Source organism: Perognathus longimembris, chromosome 12, assembly GCF_023159225.1.
Source record: "Perognathus longimembris pacificus isolate PPM17 chromosome 12, ASM2315922v1, whole genome shotgun sequence".
NCBI classification, from domain to species: Eukaryota; Metazoa; Chordata; class Mammalia; order Rodentia; family Heteromyidae; genus Perognathus; species Perognathus longimembris.
This window is the reverse complement of record NC_063172.1, coordinates 43675012-43689720: the sequence shown is the minus strand read 5'-3', so window position 1 is coordinate 43689720 and position 14709 is coordinate 43675012.

Sequence of the window (14709 nt, the reverse complement as noted above, 5' to 3'; positions counted from 1 at the left end):
ATTGTAATTAAGGTGATGTACTGGGGGATTATAGTTAAGTCAAGTAAAGAGTACATTTCTTTTTGGACAGTGTCATCCTTGCTCTCAGTTTTCCCCTCTGATCCTCCACACAACAAGATTTATAGTTCATTTTCAGAGCAGTGCCTAGTAAGTACCACTGCTGAATTTATTTCTTCAGTCTTTGTTCTCCCATTCCTGTACCCCCCTCTACCCTCCCAAAGACAGATAAACAGATAAAAAGAAAACAAATGGCCACAAGAAAAAAAACTTCATTTCCATTTCCTGAAGTTAATTTCAATTAATATTTTATATGGCCAGGTGCACATAGAATTGTACCTTTGTGTTCCACTCCTAACACTATCCTACTTTGATTTCACTGTGAACATCTATATTTGTAAATTACACAGAAAAGTCCTATATATATAATTTACCATGTTCTAGTGTAGATTAAATCTAGCTTCCACATATGAGAGAAAATATGAACCATTTGTCTTTCTGAGCTTGGCTTACCTCACTTAATATTTGTTACAGGTCTATCCATTTTCCTGCAAATGACATGTCTGTGTAAAATTCCTTTTTTTTTGGGTTCACTCATGTAGGGCATCTGGATGATTTCCATATCTTGGCTATTGTGACTTGTGCAGCAGTGAACATGGGTGTGCAAATGTCTTTATGGGATCCTGGCGTGTGATATTCCGGGTAGCTGCCCAGGAGTGGTGTGGCTGCATCATAGGGGAAGATCCATGTTTATTTTTTTGAGGAGCCTCCAGGTCACGGTCTAGAGTGGCTATACTAGTTCATATTCCCACCCACAGTGCAATAGGGTTCCATTTTCCTCACATCCTGCCCAATGTTTGTTGTAATTAACAATGCTGGTTGATTTAACTGGGCAAGATGGAGTTGTTTTGATTTGCATTTCTTCTATGGCCAGGAATGATGAGCATTTCTTCATGAGTTTCTTTGCCATTTTTACCTTGTCTTCTGAGAAGTCTCTCTTCTTAACTCCTTTGCCCACTTAGTTGATTGGCTTATAAGGTTTAGGAGGGGATAGTTTTGTTTTGGCCAGTCCTGGCGCTTGAACTCAGGGCCTGAGCACTGTTCCCGGCTTCTAAGGGGTTTCTTGAACTCCGTGTGTGTGTGTGTATTAGGATCATATGTATAAATATTAGGATCATCAGGAAAGCTGTTTATTCTTTTTTTTTTTTTTTTTTTTTTGGCCAGTCCTGGGGCTAGGACTCAGGGCCTGAGCACTGTCCCTGACTTTTTGCTCAAGGCTAGCACTCTACCACTTGAGCCACAGCGCCACTTCTGGCTGTTTTCTGTATATGTGGTGTTGAGGAATTGAACCCAGGGCTTCATGTATACGAGGCAAGCACTCTTGCCACTAGGCCATATCCTCACCCCCTTGTATATTTTGGATATTAGACCTTTAAGACAGCAATTCTTAACATAGGATTTGCCACACATTTTTCAAGTATAATCCAAGCCCTCTATATTCACAGATCTGTCTATAGATTTAGCCAACCTTATACTGAAAGTCACCAGAAAAAAATTTCATGTGTACTGAACGTTTCACATTGTCATTATTTCTTTTCTTTTCTTTTTTCTTTTTTCTTTTTTCTTTTTTTTTTTTTTGGCCAGTCCTGGGGCTTGGACTCAGGGCCTGAGCACTGTCCCTGGCTTCTTCCAGCTCAAGGCTAGCACTCTGCCACTTGAGCCACAACGCCACTTCTGGCCGTTTTCTGTATATGTGGTGCTGGGGAATCGAACCCAGGGCCTCATGTATACAAGGCAAGCACTCTTGCCACTAGGCCATATCCCCAGCCCCTCATTATTTCTTAATACTGTATAATTATTCAGTATTTACATTGCATTAGGTATTTTAAGCACATAGAAGGGATATGTAGGTTGTATTTAAATAATGTCCATTTAAGGGACTTGAGCATCCTCTGATTTTTTGGTAGCCACAAAAAGCCATAGAATCAGTCCAAGGATACCAAGTAAAGCTAGGTACTCTTTAAGTTTGCTAATTCCAAAGAGTATAGCAAGTGCAGAAGTCCAATCTCTAGGATTATACCAAGTTCAGGGTTGTATCATACATAACACAAAGAAAAATAAAAGATTTTAATGTCTAGAATTTATGTAAGTGAAACTATACAACTTAAGCCTTATCCAACTTTTTGGTCCTTTTCCCTATGTAAGTGGCTGACTCTGGCATCCTACTTTATCTTTCTGGTCTTTTTATTTTTACTGGTGACTTATGCCACGTCCAGGTATGAGCTCCTGTTTTATAAAGTCTATAGGCTCTTCCGCCTTGTCCACCCGTGATAGATACAGATAGATAAAATGCCATTTTGGGAGGAAATGATTAGGCCATTTGATAAAGATCTATAGTATGTATAACTAGTCACTAGTACTACACACTATTTGGGATGTGTAACGAAGTACAAAATACAAAGGGCTGGGGATGGAGCTTAGTGGTAGAGTGCTTGCCTAGCATGCATGAAGCCTGCATTCGATTCATCAGTACTACATAAACAGAAAAAAAAAAAAGCTGGAAGTGGCACTGTGGCTCAAGTGGTAGAGTGCTATCCCTGAGCAAAAGAAGCTCAGGGACAGTGCTCAGGCATGAGGCATGAGTTCAAGCCCTAGGACTGGCAAAAAAAAGTGCAAAGTATAAACAAATTTTATCAAAACTTTCAGTTACTTTTTTTTTTTTTTTTTTTGGCCAGTCCTGGGCTTGGACTCAGGGCCTGAGCACTGTTCCTGGCTTCTTTTTGCTCAAGGCTAGCACTCTGCCACTTGAGCCACAGCACCACTTCTGGCCATTTTCTGTATATGTGGTGCTGGGGAATTGAACCCAGGGCCTCATGTATACAAGGCAAGCACTCTTGCCACTAGGCCATATCCCCAGCCCCATTTCAGTTACTTTTGAAATGAAAGTGTAGGAAGGTAGGCGGGTAGGATGAGTATATAGTGAAGATTAAGTTGAGACAATATATATACAGTGCTTTATTCAACATAAAAAGGTAAAGATACCTGAAAGTATTGTATAACTTTACTCATTCATTTTGTCATCAACTTGATTTTTGTCTTAGGAAGCCATATAAGTTACTATTAGCCAGTTTTGCCTTTTCCTAGAGCAGGAATCTTTCATTTTTGTAGTCCTCTTGATTTCTCTATCATTTGTATTGACAGCTATGTAGAATTAGACAAGCTATTCTCCGAGATAACTCAGCATGTTCTCAGAAATGACACATAAGAGAGTTTGCCTTCTATTTCAGGGAACCTACACAAGGAAGAGCTTTGATTTAAAGGTATTTTCCTGTCCTTTACCATCCCAGAACCAACAGTTCAGTAAAATGACAAGTACTTAAGGGTTAGTATTCACTCTGCATTTTGGTTTGGTTTAGTTTGGTTTTGGTAGAAGAGATATCACCTTTGTTCAGGATGAAACCACAAACTTCAATTTTTTCTCAAGGAAAGCTTAGTGTCTGCACAACTTCACTGCATTGGCACATAAACACTACATGCCTTAGCCTCAAATATTAATCTGTGTCCAGAATTCTAATTTTTCTGTGTATATAGATAGCATACATTCATGTATTTTCACTGTAGTCAGGATTTTGGTCCAGGAATTGTCAGACTTCCTGTTAAGGACCACATAATCATTTTGGCTTTTGGATTGATTAGGTTTTCATTTCTCTGGTAGCCCCAAAGCAGCCATAGACAACGTGTAAATGAACACTTGTGATGCTTTTTTAACAAACTAGGCAGCAAGCCACAATTTGTTCATCCATGATTTCTTTCCAGAGTCAAAAATCTGGAGTAGCTAAGAGACTTTGGTGGCATCATAAAAGCTAAGCCAGTGCAAAACTAACATCTTATTAGGGATTCACTTATATCATAGTACTTTAGTAAAAGAGAGAGAGAGAGAGAAAGAGAGGAGAGAGATCTGGTTCAGGAATACACTGAAGGAATACATTCAAAACTTCATGGAAGGAAACCAGCAAAATGTATATTCCTAATCAGACCTCTTAAAAATTAGCACAAATTGATTGCGCAATCAATTTCAGCATATAGTTGTACTTAGATCATATTTTTCCACTTAATGTTTTAGTGGTTTCATAGCCATTTTCATAAAACTTGTGTGGTTCGATTATATTTACTAGTTTTTTTTTTTTTAATTATTGCGTCCCAACAGTTCCCTTACTGATTGCCCTCAACAGTCTAGAATCATGCTATTTTAGATCCTGGTTTTGAACAGTTTCAACATTGAGTACTATGACATTGACTTTCTGTAGGTGAAAGTTATTCATTAAAATTGTTAGTAAATTAGGGGCTGAGGATATGGCCTAGTGGCAAGAGTGCTTGCCTCATGTACATGAGGCCCTGGGTTCAATTCCCCAGCACCACATATACAGAAAACGGCCAGAAGCGGTGCTGTGGCTCAAGTGGCAGAGTGCTGTCCTTGAGCAAAAAGAAGCCAGGGACAGTGCTCAGCCCTGAGTCCAAGCCCCAAGACTGGCCAAAAAAAAATGTTAGTAAATTAGACTTGTAGATTTTTAGTGTAGTTTGAAAATGTGAGCTTGTACCAGGTGCTGGTGGCTCATGCCTGTAGTCATAGCTATTCAGGTAATGAGATCTGAGGGTCAAGGTTCCAAGTTACCCTGGGCAAGAAAATCCATAAGTTCTTATCTCCATAATTAATTACCAAGAAGCTGGAAGTGGAGCTGTGGCTCAAGTGGTAGAGTAGAAGTGTTGATCACTAAAAGCTCAGGTCCAGAGTTCAAGCCCCAGGACCAGCATATACAAAAAAGTAAGCTTGTGAGCTACAATGTGACTTGAAAAATACTAGTTAGCCCCTGAAGAACTAATTAGCTTTTAAGGTAACACAGAAATCAGATTCCCCAGATGATCGTGTGGTCTGTTGTATGTACATATCCCACATACAACTCAGCCCACTGTAGCCTAGATTCTGGCTTCAGTATTTGAGTGAAGCCACTTGAAAAGGCCATGAGTAAGTGATTTCCAATTCTATACCACTTCCTGCATCATTTAGTATTATTAATGACTAAATTCCTTCAGACAAAACGACCCTATAAGAGGCATTCCTGGCTAGGCCTAGTGGTGTGTGCCAGCAGTCCTAGTTACTTGGGAGACTGAGGCTGGGAGTTACTTGATTCTAGGAGTTTGGAATTTCTGTAGACTATGTAGTAAGACCCTGTCTCCAAAGGAAGAAAAAAAAGAGGATTGGTCTTCCCTTGGTTCTCTGCTAGATACTAACTTCTAGTGTTCTTTCTTTTGGTGTCCTTTTTTAGTTTCCTGGTGACATATGTACAGCTGGCCCTCAGAGCTCACAGATATTTGCCTTAATGACCAAACATTATCATTTGATGCATAATGGATTTACAGTCACACTCCTCATTTGGGTCATAGTTTCTTAGTTTCTGTTGGATATTCTCAAAGGTGTTTAGATTTACATTTTACTGTATGGAGTCTCACCATGAGTTTATGTCTGTCAAAGTCACCTTTAGAAAATTCTTGACTTTTCTAAAGGTTTTTAAAGCCTGCTAAACATGTCAGCACTGTGTGATGAAGTGGTAGCTAGCTGGCTTCATCATGTCATATCAACATGTATGTGTTCTGTACCATATATAACAGACTGGTGGAATCTGAGAACTAAAGTAATGTTAGAAACTGCTCCTCTTGATACATTGACTAACCTCTACAGTAACTCATTCCACAAATACTGATGCCTCGTTCATTAACTATATAATTTCATATTAGGTAATATAGGAGTATTTCTACTAGTTCTTTTCTAACCAAGTCAAGTGAAAATCTCTCCTTGTAGCTTCTACCCAATTATCCCTTTTTCCATCTCCAGAAGTCACAAGGTTTGAGCCTAATTTCATTATCATTCTATGCCTTCCATACAATTATTCCTGTTACTGAGAGGAAGGTACACTCTGTTTGACATTTGTTTGGGGGCCTTACCAATTTTTGATGCTCAGAAAACAGTTCTGGATGTTCTCCTATAAGTATCATGTGAGAAGCTTATGGTGTTTATCATTTTGAATTGAATATTTTACACATTTAATATGAAAAATTGGTGTTTTAAAACATCTTAAATGATTAATATTCAGAATATTAATTTGTTGGCACTGATATAACACTTACCTTAGAGTAGCAAGTTCAATCATAAATTTGCAAATTGATATTAAAAATCCAATGTCACTTAATCAAGGCTTCTAAGACTTTCATAAGTAATTGACTTAATGCATTATAATTTTAACATTTATAAATTTAATGATTCAATTCTTCCTAGAAAATACATTATAGGGAAGATGAGATTTTTTTTCTTTAATTACCTTTCAGATTATATTCTAAAAGAAATGAGATGTACTTTAATTTCTATTTTTAAATTCTTGTTAAACTTCAAGTCCCAAAGGCTCAAGTAATTCCTTTTCGTAAGTATCAGTATAAATTTACAACTGTGTAGCTTTTTTTGTGTTTATACATATTTTGAAAAAATATGAGTATAGGCTTCCTTATTAATGTTACTAAGATGGACAGATTTTATCCTTACTAAACAGACAATTTAAGTCCTAAAGTATTGAATGCCTAGGCATAGGCTTAATATAAATATGTTCAATTAATATTTTTTCTAAATAGTTGGAGTTTGAATGAATCAGGCTGGGCCTGATAGTATCTGACTATAATCCCAGCATTCAGGAGGCTGAGGCAGGAGGAGGGCAAGTTTGAAGCCTGTCATACATTGCAAGACTGCCTCAAAGAAAAGCAAAAAAATTAAAACCATGAAGTTGGAAATAACATAAATATCAAAGTGCATTTTGTAAAGTCAGTTGCATGCTAGTTGAAAATTACTACTATGTATTTCATCTTTATCTTTGTACAGAATGAAGAGAGCTTTGAAACCTAGGACATTTTGGTTATGATGGATTTCTTTGTGTTGTTCAGCAATTTACTGATATGAAAGAAGGGCATATGTTCTTTTTATTTTTTTTCTGGCCAGTCCTGGGACTTGAACTCAGGGCCTGGGCACTGTCCCTGAGCTTCTTTTGCTCAAGGCTAGTGCTATCACTTGAGCCCCAGCACCACTTCTGGCTTCTTCTGTTTATGTGGTACTAAGGAATGGAACCCAAGCCTTCATGCATGCTAGGCAAGCACTCTACCACTGAGCCACCTTCCCAGCCCATGTTCATTCTTTAAACATTATTGGGATGCCAATTTTTTACAAGATTGTGTTTAAAAGTCTTTTACATATATATTGAAAGTAAACTGGAAAATCAGATTCAAAGCAGACTGTGGCACAGGCCTATAATCTCAGAACTAGGGAGGCTTATGCAGGAAGACTGACTTTGTGGCTGGTCTAGGCTACATAGTGAGTTTGAGGCCAGTTTTGACTATATAGCAACATACTGTTTCAAAAACAAAATCAGATTTGAGAATGTTTACAGTATTTCATGCTATCATTAATGTCCTGCTGTTTTGTTGGTACAGAATTGTGGAAAACTAAGGTATCATGTCTACTAAGCAAGCACTGAATAACATTATGAATATTTATCAACATCTTTCCTTTATTAACATAATACGTTTGGGGATATTTTACAAAAATATTTTTTTTGCTCAGTTGTGGGGCTTGAACTCAGGGCCTAGATGCTATCCCTGAACTCCTTTTGCTCTACTGCTTTGAGCCACAGCTCCACTTCCAGTTTTTGAGTGGTTAATTGGAAACAAGAGTCTCACAGTGACTTTTCTGCCTGTGTTGGCTTTATGATCCACATACCTCATCCTCCTGAGTAGCTAGGATTACAGGCATGAGTCCACCAGTGTTATTTTTTAATCACATGCACTCAAAAAGCAAAGTTTGATCATACTGTTAAAGATTCTTAAACAATTGTATCATATCACTGGGTCCCATCAGAATAATTGAAGTATAAAATATTTTCATTGGGGAATTAAACTAGAGCATGTATTTAAAGCCTGTATATTTCAGTTTCAGAGATGAGAGCTTTACTGTTCTAGCTCATGAATGAGGTTCCTCTTCATTAGAAGGGGAGTATGGAAGTTAGGAGGCACCATTTGCAAAGATGATTCAAAGCCAGATTTCAATTATTTACACATGTGATTTAGAAACCTTCTGAATAAACTACCGTTTCATGTGAACTGGCTTTATTTGTTTGAGTAGTGAAAGTTGGTGAATAAAGAATGTTTTCCTTTAATATATCCAGACCACTCAGTACAGTATTAGATCACTGTTGTTACAAAGTATATTTTTTTTTTTTTTTTTTTTTTTGGCCAGTCCTGGGCCTTGGACTCAGGGCCTGAGCACTGTCCCTGGCTTCTTCCCGCTCAAGGCTAGCACTCTGCCACTTGAGCCACAGCGCCACTTCTGGCCGTTTTCTGTATATGTGGTGCTGGGGAATCGAACCTAGGGCCTCGTGTATCTGAGGCAGGCACTCTTGCCACTAGGCTATATCCCCAGCCCACAAAGTATATTTTTATTGCTTTCTTCAAAACTCTGATTTTTCTTCAGTAAGTATTGATCTAAATGGAAGTTGTATTCTACACTGGCTAATTAGCATAATCTATTCAAACACACCAAAACATTTCTACTTTATAATCGTATCTTAAAGAGAGTTCTTTATTGGATAATTTCTAGTAATATCATTTATTTGTTTTCATAAATAACCTATTTAAATTATGTGTAATATGAATTTTAAAAGTGAATGCATGGTTTTAATATCTTATTTTTCTTCTTTGCATTTGGGCTTGACTGACAGTCCATATATTTTTCTCCTTTGTCTCAGAATTCCTATTTTAGCCTGTTGGCTAACTTTGGGGAGTTTTTTTTTCTTCTGGTCAAGTTCTCTTTTAACCATATCTGGCCATAAATACTACGTTAAGGACTAACTGTATCCCCATGCTTACTCAAAATAAAAGTTAAATGTATTTTATTTGCCAAAAACAATCTGGATGTTTTCATTTTTCATATTTAACATCAACCAGGTAACCTGACTGCCTGATTTGATTACCTAACTTCCAGGACAATTTCTTAATGTTTTGTTCTCTGATTTCATTTTATTTATTTATTTTGGTCAGTCCCAAGGCTTGAACTCAGAGCCTGGACACTGTCCCTGAGCTTCTTTTGCTTAAGGCTAGCCCTCTACCACCTGAGCCACAGCGCCACTTCTGGCTTTTTTTGTTTATGTGGTACTGAGGAATCGAACCCAAGGCTTCATGCATGCTAGGCACGCTTGACCACTAAACCACATTCCTAGGCTTTCTCTGAATTCAAAACTGTCCATTTTGCCCAGACTGTGACCTTTCTTATTTAAGCCTAACTGACAAACAAATGCAGGCAACTCTCAAAAGAGACCATTGTTTCCACTTCTAAATAACCTTCTTTTGGGATTTTCAAATTGTGCTCTGGGGTTCAAGGGGCCTTTGAAGATGCCTCTGGCCAGGCTAGGTGTTGGGTTGGCTTGAGTGCAGTAGGTGGGGCCTGAGCCCCCAGCCAGGTCTCACCCATCACATCTTCACTTTTATCTAACTCTTTATGCTTTCTGGGTTCAGTACTTTGAAAAAATATTTAGATACTAAATTAATTGTAAGATATTTATGTACAATAATAAGAAGAGTTGAAGTAGCTTTTGTGTCTAGCAAGCCCCAGACTCTGCTTTTACATGCTCTTGAAAGTTAATCCATTAGGCCTTGAATATTCTATGAGATGAAATGCTTTTATTTTACAAATGAGGTCACAGATTTAAGGAACTCAAGCATCTTGCCTAATGGATCACACAGCACTAAGTGATGTATATTAGATTCTAACCTGTATGTGTCCATTAACATCTTAGTTTAAACCAAAAATGGCTAATGGAAGGTAAGTGTACCTGAGGCAGCCCCTTACACAGAGGCAGACATAGCTAGTGGATGCACTTCTCAACAAGCAGTCACTCCTGAACTATGGGTGTTGGCATTGAGATGAGGCATTTACTTCCTGTACTCTAAGATGAGGTACTTAGGACCCCAGACTTCTTAGGAAGTGACCTTCAATTCTAAAAGTGTTGCCCACTGTTTTTATATTGATCATAGAAAAATACAGAAGTATCTTTCACTCTAGATGTAAATTCTTCACGAAGTTATGAATTTTTTTTTTTTTTGGTCAGTCCTGGGGCTTGAACTCGGCCTTGACACTGTCCCTGAGGTTCTTTTGTAGTGTCTACCACTTGAGCCACAATGCCAGTTCCAACTTTTTCTGCTTATGTGGTACTGAGAAATTGAACTCAGGGCTTCATGGATGCTAGGCAAACAATCTACCACTAATCACACTAATCAACTTCCCAGCCAAAATCCTTTTTTTTTTTTTTTGGTCAGTTGTGGTGATTGAACTCTGGGCCTGGGCGCTGTGCCTGAGCTCTTCAGCTCAAGGCAAATACTCTACCCATTGAGCCACAGTGTCACTTTCGTTTTTCTGGTTGTTAAGTGGAGAAGAGAGTTTCAAGGACTTGAGTGGGGGCAGAAGGGGGGGACGGGTTGGCTTAAATCGCAATCCTCTAATCTCAGCCTCCTGAGTAGCTAGGATTACTGGCCAGAGCCTGGATGTAGGCTCTTTCTGATCAATGTTTTTTTGTTTTTTGTTTGTTTGGGTTTTGTGTTCCTGGAGCTTGATTCACGTCTTAGACCTGTCCCTGACCTTTTTTGCTCAAGGCCAGCACACTACCACTTGAGCCACACCTCCAGCCTTTTTTGGTGGCTAAATGGAGATAAAAGTCTTACAGACTTTTCTGGATGGGCTGGCTTGTAGCCTTCATCCTCAGATCTCAGTCTCTGGAGTACCTAGGATTACAGGCTTGAGGCCACCTATATCCTGCCATAATTAACTTTTAGTAGAGGAGTTTTATTTCTATAGTTATGTATTTGTAGTTTATGCACAGATATTGCAAATACCTCACAGTCCTCATAATCAGTATAGTTATAGTTCTGCTTTGTTTTGGGTTTTGGTTTTATTTTTGGCCAGTCGTGGGGTTTGGACCGAGCATTGTCCCTGGCTTCTTTTTGCTTAAGGCTAGCACTTTACCACTTGAGCCACAGCCCCACTTCCAGCTTTTTCTGTTTATGTGGTGCTGAGGAATTGAACCCAGGGCTTCATGCTTGCTAGGGAAGCACTCTACCACATTCCCAGCCCCCTCATGTGTTTTAAACTTCTCTTTGTGTGCCTAGTGGAATAAATACTTAATGGAATTTATGCTCTGAGACTTCACATTAAGGCATTGTGGGGAGGTGGAGAGGCCAGGAGGCCAAGGGTAGAGAACTCTTGCTTGGGCTAAGACAGCCAGCTTCCGTGTAGCAGAGACTTCAATGCATAACCCTTCACTGTTTCCACTACAAGCATGCCATACCCACCAATGACATAGCTACAGGCTGAGTAAATGCTCAGAACATTTAAAAAGGAACACATACACTTGCCCTCTTTGCTGCTGACTTTTTAACTATTCTTGCCAGATGTTAGCCAACATCTCACTTTCTTGCTCTGCTTTGTCCTTTCTTACCAGAGAAAGCTGGGTATAATTAACGTTTTTCCTGTTAGGTGTAAGATTTTTTACATGACTCACAGCAATTCCTGCTCAAGATACGTCAAAGAGGCCTAAGGCTATATTTAGGAACTTGCTATGAAATTGTCAGTCCCTCCAAATTTTTCCAATATAATCTGTACACACTGTTAGGAAGACATTCATAATTTTCATTACATCATATGTCCCTTGTACTGTCGTAAACTGGTATTCAAGTCTTGATTTCCTTCGATGGATGGGCATCCCTTCTTCTGTAAAATGATTTAAAATTTATTAGCAAACCCAGTACTTTGTTGAACATCACCATCCCCTGTGATTGTTGTCATGGAATTCTTTAAATCTTTGTTCAAAAAAACTGAATATGTCTTAAAGTGTTTTCTGCATGAATAGAATGCTTCTTCCTAAAAGCTGTTTCTGATGTGTTCTCTTTCCAGTTTTTTGTAAGGTTAGAATTTCCTGGACTAAGCGAATGAATGAATCATGGTGATTGGATCTAGTGACACTTGGATAATGCTCCTAACTGAAGTTCTTTGAAGAGAGTCTAAAGAGCCACTTCCTGCTCCTGAGGGTGTTGGAAAGCCCTGTGGCTTGTGAGGTAAGTTCCACATTAGTCTTTTTTTCTTGGTCTTGCTTTTGTTGCCTAAGAGAAAATAGAGTAGACTATTGTAAATTTTCCTAGTCCTAGCTGATCTGGACTTACTAAGCAGACAACCAAAGCCTTGATTCAGTTATACATAGTAAAGAATGAAGAGAGAAGACAAATGAACATATCCTAAGATAAGATTTCTAGAAATATAGATAGGAACATTAATGATTGATGATAGCAGATCTAATTGGAGGAGAAATAGTCACTTACATGCATTTCTTCTTTAAAAGCTTCTTACTCTTAACCAAGAGCCACAGCACCACTTCTAACTTTTTCTGTTAATGTGGTACTGAGGAATTGAACCCAGGGCTTCATGTATACTAGGCAAGCACTCTACCACTAAGCCACATGCCCAGCCCCTAATAATTTTTTAAAAGCTTATTACCCTCAATATTTCAAAGTCACTGCCTATTAAAGCCTCTACACATTAAAAGCCCAATTTTAAAAAAAAGTAAGCAGGAGACTGGGTACTAGTTCTCATGCTTGTAATACTATCTACTCAGAAGATTGAGATCTGAGGATCCCTATGAAGCAAACTGGGGCAGGACAGTCCTTGAGACTCTTATCTCCATTTAACCTCCAAAAAGCCAGAAGTGGGGATTGGAATTTGTCCTAGTGGTAGAGTGCTTGCCTAGCATGCATTGAAGCCCTGGGTTCAATTCCTCAGTACAACATAAACAAAAAAAGCTGGAAGTGGCACTGTGGTTCAAGTGGTAGGGTGCTAGCCTTGAGCAAAAGAAGCTCAGGGACAGTGTCCAGGCCTTAAGTTCAAGCCCCAGGACTGGCAAAAATAAAAAGCCAAAAGTGGAGGTGTATCTTAAGAAATAGGGCACTAGTCTTGAGCACCAAAGCTCAAGGACAGTGCCTGGTCCCTGTGTTGAAGCTCTGGGATGGGTACAAAACAAACAAATTTGTGAAGCTATCACATATTAATTATATAAAAATAAGTTCCTCTTTTCCTTTTTGTCCGTCCTGGGGCTTGAACTCTGAGGCCTGAGTGCTGTATCTGAGCTCTTTTTGCTCAATATTATCATTCTACCACTTTGAGCCACAGCTCCACTTCCAGTTTTCTGGTGATTAATTGCAGATAGGAGTCTCCTGGGCTTTCCTGCCTGGGCTGGCTTTAAAGCACAATCCTTAGATCTCTGGCTCCTAGCACCTCACTGGGTGCTAGTGGCTCTCAGCTGTAACCCTCTCTACTGAGAAGGCTGAGATCAGAGAACTGAGATTTGAAACCAGCCCAGGCAGACACTATCTCCAATTACTTAGCAGAAAGATAGATTCAAATAGAAGAACACCAGCAAGTGAGAGTGTGAGGGACTGAATTCAATCCCCAGAACTGACTGAAAGAAAATAAAATGAAATTATCCCATTTTTTAACCTTCCCTTAATATTTCTGTCCAATTGTGTATTAGATAACAATTATCAACATATTGGTATTGTAATACTTCCAATCAAAATGCCACTTCTGTACAGTAAGCATAAATGCCATCAAATGTAACTTGTTCTTAAATATAAATTAAAACTTTAAGATGGATAATGTTATTTTTCAAAATCACAGTACTTTTAGCTTGGGCACTAACGGTAATGTAGGACTGTTGCCACAAATGGAAAAACCTCTCTGGAGAAGATGAGATAGAGCATGTTTTTGGTTTTGTGACCATAATCTCCAACATTCTACTCATCCTTGTCCTTATGAAAGGCCATAGATAGCTAATCCTTAAACAAATGGATTTACTTTATGCATACTAAAATTTTGATTTCATATAATTTTCACATAAAAAAATGAAATTTTGTTTAACCATCTAAGACCAGTTTCTGCCTTCCAGCCATAGGCTGCATTTGTCTCTGGGCTACAGTTTGCTGATTCCTCCAGTGGAAGCTCTCTCCCCAAAGCTTCTAACTTCTGCTAAGAAGTTTCTCAGTGTCATGGTCAAGTTTTCTAGTTAGATGCTACCCTTTCTGGAAAATAATCTTTTAATGGTACAGAGATGTGCTGAATTACACACACACACACACACACACACACACACACACACACACACACACACACACACACCCTCTGAATTTACTTGCTTTTTCTGTCACAGGCTCCCAATTCAACCTCTGCAATGATAAAATTCGGAAGTTAGGAAGACACTTTTTCTATTTTAGAGACTCAATCATCTCATTACTCTGAGAAAGCTGTGTATATTCACTAAGAACACGGGTATATTTTATAAATTCCATACTCTTTGTTCGTTCTTGTATATTGCCATTGCTTTTTTACTTCAACTAAGATAGTATTGACTTGATATTGAAGAACACCCCTCCCCCAAATTAACTTGTGGAGACCATATTCCCTGGCTTCATTTAGTACTCATCTCCTTCAGAATTGTGGTGTTGATTTCTTTCTTATTTGGCTTCCACCAAGGAATATTCAATATCAAGTACTCTTCTAAAGACCTAAATATACATTAATTATAT